The sequence below is a fragment of the Colobus angolensis genome, unplaced genomic scaffold, assembly GCF_000951035.1.
Source record: "Colobus angolensis palliatus isolate OR3802 unplaced genomic scaffold, Cang.pa_1.0 Scaffold76, whole genome shotgun sequence".
In the NCBI taxonomy this organism is placed as follows: Eukaryota; Metazoa; Chordata; class Mammalia; order Primates; family Cercopithecidae; genus Colobus; species Colobus angolensis.
In genome coordinates, this window is record NW_012121376.1 from 5,347,845 (window position 1) to 5,351,845 (window position 4,001).

Sequence of the window (4,001 nt, forward strand, 5' to 3'; positions counted from 1 at the left end):
CAGCTTATCTACAGTAGAGGTGCAGGCTAGCTGGATTTGGTCTGGCCTAGGGGATTTTTCTGGAGGGATTTTAGCTTATAGATCTGTATTTAACGCTGGGGCTAAAAGAGTAGGAGGGTAAATGGAAATACTTAAAATACGTTACTTGAGTTCCAGGATTTTGAATTTACCTAGTAATCAAAACTTAGAAGAGCAATGATTTCATACTTAAGGATAGTTCTGAGTGACAGAACTTGATGTGTCAAATGTTACGTTGCTTATATACACTCCAAAAATCATACCCTAAGAAATATGATACAACGTTTGTCAGAAATCACTTTTTCTAATCAGATTTTATTATCTTTCAGATCCGATCACATAGGACAGTATGCACCTTAAGATCCTGAAGAAAAGGCACAAAATGTTCAAGTGATGTTTAGAAATAATTTGTGAGGTAAGAGTATGATGATTTAGGGTATAATCACTTTCCTTTCTCACAGCTGACACTTGTGTATTACTAAAAAGGTAACCTGTGCATGTGGCAAAGCAGAGGCATGGTGCAAAGGCCGACAGGCCCACTTTCCTTTTCAGCCACTGCCTTCCTGTCCTAAAAGGAGGGTGTGTCTGTGGAGCGGACTCCATGAATTGAATTGATGAGTTCTTGGCCAGTATTACAAGATGAGGGGAATACCTTGCTTTACACCTGAAATGGAAAGGGTTTTTTTTTTCTTTTGTTTTGTTTTTTTTTTTTGAGACGGAGTCTCGCTCTGTCACCCAGGCTGGAGTGCAGTGGCGTGATCTTGGCCCACTGCGACCTCTGCCTCCCGGGTTCAAGCGATTCTCCTGCCTCAGCTTCCCTAGTAGCTGGGATTACAGGCACCCACCGTCATGCCCAGCTAATTTTTGTATTTTTGGTAGAGATGGGGTTTCACTATGTTGGCCAGGCTGGTCTTGAACTCCTGATCTCCAGTGATCCAACTGCCTCGGCCTCCCAAAGTGCTGGGATTACAGGCATGAGCCACTGCGCCCGGCCTGAAATGGAAAGTTTTTGCTTGTGTGGTTGTCCCTTTAAATATGGAGATTTGTAGTGTTGCTTTTGGTGTTCTGGGAAACAGGGCTTTATTTAATGTGCTGATAAAGAGCTTAGGTTCAGGAGTGTTGAGAAAATCCCATTAAATCAGCCTTTGGAGTAGAAAAGTGATGCTGGGACATCTGTGTGACAGTGCCCAGTGTTTTCAGGGTTCCCTCAGAAACTGTCTTGAGTATGAAGTCAACAGTGGTTTTGGAATTCAGTGCAGAATAAGGCTGTGCCCTTACTCCTAAGGAATGTGTGCATTTTAATACCACATCTCAAATGGCCGTGCTGTTTGCTTTTAGATTAGGGTTCCATGTAAAGGAATGGTTTCTTCATTTCTTCCCCTCCCTTCCTGTTGCATTACTCAAGTGTAAATACAGTGACTCAGAGACCCGAGTGCACTTTGTTACTGAGAGCTGTATTTGTCCAGCCTAACCTTGCGATATTTGTTTGTTGCTTTCTTGAAAATAAAGGGATTTTTCGATCTCATGTTATTTTCCTGTTGACTTCTAATGGATCCTATAGATAGGGCACTAAAGCCCTCAAGTGTTATACGTCACCCTAATACATGCTTATAGGAACGTCCTGCCATGGCCAGTGTTTGGTGTCTGTGGGCGCTCTCCTTACACAGCGGAGCCTGCCCATCCGCACCCCCAGGTCAGACATGGAGCCACAGCAGCATCCTGCACTCCATGGAGGTCTCACCAGGACCTGAACTGGGAAGGCAGAGCTGAGCTGGCTCAGGTGTCACATGTCTGCCTTTAGAAGACTTTCAAGGGGCCCTGCTTTCTGGAGAGAGCTCAGACTGCCCAAACATTGCACTCTTACAAAAGTATAGCTTGTCTGACCGCCTGGCAAGCACCCTTCCTTTTCTGATGGAACGTGTCCTATTAGAGAAGTCAACATAAAGCAAAATGGTTCTGGTCAGAGGAATTTTTCAGCTTACGGCCTTGATGTACCCAGGCCCACAGATATGATTCACCAAGAAACTTAGATGGAAATCAGCGGGAGGTGATTGGAATCTGAGAGAAGGACTGCTTGCTTTTTGTTGCGTCTGCCTTTTAGCAAACATGCCCTTGCTGTGCGCTAGACAGCATGCAAGGCACAAGGGAAACAGAGCAGGAGGAGACCCAGACCCCCCTGGAGGGGCTGACATCAGGCAGGAAGGTGGAACCTGCAAGAGCTCTCAGGTAGCAAGTGGTAAGTGCCCGGGAAGGAGAGCTGGTGAGCGTGTCCAGGGCTTCAGCAGAGGCAGAGAAACTTCCAGGTACTTTCTCAGCCCTCTGACAGTCAGGCTTTACTAGTGTGCAGGCAGAAGCAGTTTCAGCCTTCATGTCCAGATGGTCACACCTGATGTCTAGAGACCCCTTCACAAAGTGCTCCTCGGAAGAAGGAGAACTCCCTTTTCAGGGTGGCTTGCCTAGAAGAGAGAAAAGTTAGGCTCTGCAGGTGAATGGGGTTTATGTAGAGGAAATGGGCGCTGCAAAGGTGTTTGCAGGGGATGTTGAGCAGACAGATCCGGAAGACGCAGGTTCAGAAAATGCTGAAGGAATGGCTGGCTAAGGGGTCCATCCAAATTCGTTTGATCTCTAGTTTCTTCTATTTCACTTAAATGCTTATTTAAAAATTTTTTTTAATTAAAACAATTTTTTTGACACTGGATCTTACTCTGTTGCCCAGGCTGGAATGCAGTGGTGGGATCGTGGCTCTCTGTAGCCTCAACCTGCCAGGCTCAAGCGATCCTCCCACCTCAGTCTCCCAAACATCTGGGGGTACAGGTGCGTGCCACCACACCCGACTAATGAAAACAAAAATTATTTTTATAGAGATTGGGTCTTCACATGTTGCTCAGGCCAATCTCAAACTCCTGGGCTCAAGAGATCCTCCCACCTTGGCCTCCCAAAGTGCTGAGATGACAGGTGTAAGCCACCACACTCAGCCTTAAGCATTTATTTATTTATTTTTATTTTTTGAGACAGGATTTCTCTGTCACCCTGGCTGGAGTGCAGTGGCATGATCATGGCTCACTGCAGCCTCAACATCCCAGGCTCAAGCAGTCTTCCCACCTCAGCCTCCCTAGTAGGTAGGACTACAGTGCAAGCCACCATACCTAGCTAATTTTTATTTTCTGTAGAGATGAGGTCTTACTCTGGTGCCCAGGCTGATCTCAAACTCCTGGGCTCAAATGATCCTTCTGCCTTAGTCTCCCAAAGTGCTGGGGTTACAGATGTGAGCCACTGCACCCAGCCTTAAACATTTTTAAAGCTGCTTTTATCTGATTGAAAAATAGGGCTATTTTACTGACTTTGGAAAACAATTTCATTTTGCTCTTGTACCAGTCAGCATTTTTGTATCGAGAGGAAATTTTGTAAAGTATTTGGCGAATGAACCTTCACCACATGTTCATTCGGCAAATGTTTTCATAATTGCTGTGTTCCAGTTGCATTTAAGAAAAGAAAAAGTCACACCCAGATTTGAAAAACAGCACCCAGTGCTGTTACTCAGTTGTAGTGGCCTGACCTCTGAGAACATTCTTATTACTCTCCTTTATTCGCATTTCAGAAGCCACGGTTTCTGCACTCTGCCTGCTTAAAGCATGAGGAGCGCTCCTGCTCTGAGAAAGTGCCAGGGTCCGTTCGTTAAAATATTTGTCAGTGTTTTCTCCCCATGGGAAAGCTAAGGCGAAATTGACTGTCTCTTCCTTTCCCTGTCTCTTTATCTGTGATATTACAGCTCTCAGAGCAAACACCGATAAGAGAAGGGTGTGCGATCAAAGAAGCAGTCAAAACAGTTACCAGGAAAAGTGCACTTTTTTCTTTTTCTTCCTGGAGAGGGAGTCTTCTTGCTCTGTCACTAGGCTAGAGTGCAGTGGTGCAATCTTAGCTCACTGCAACCTCCACCCGCCTGGGTTCAAGCGATTCTCCTGCCTCAGCCTCCCGAGTAGCTG

General features: G+C 45.7%; 1 protein-coding gene across 1 annotated transcript in view; it reads left to right on the forward strand.

Annotated features, from left to right (window-relative positions):
- Positions 1-343: 343 nt before the first annotated feature.
- ZDHHC7 (zinc finger, DHHC-type containing 7) overlaps positions 344-4,001 on the forward strand; it is a 22,427-nt gene continuing 18,769 nt past the window's right edge. Inside the window, exon 1 of the mRNA XM_011928057.1 lies at positions 344-433. The gene's annotated coding sequence lies outside the window, so the exon portion shown is untranslated. The remainder of the gene's footprint in view (positions 434-4,001) is intronic.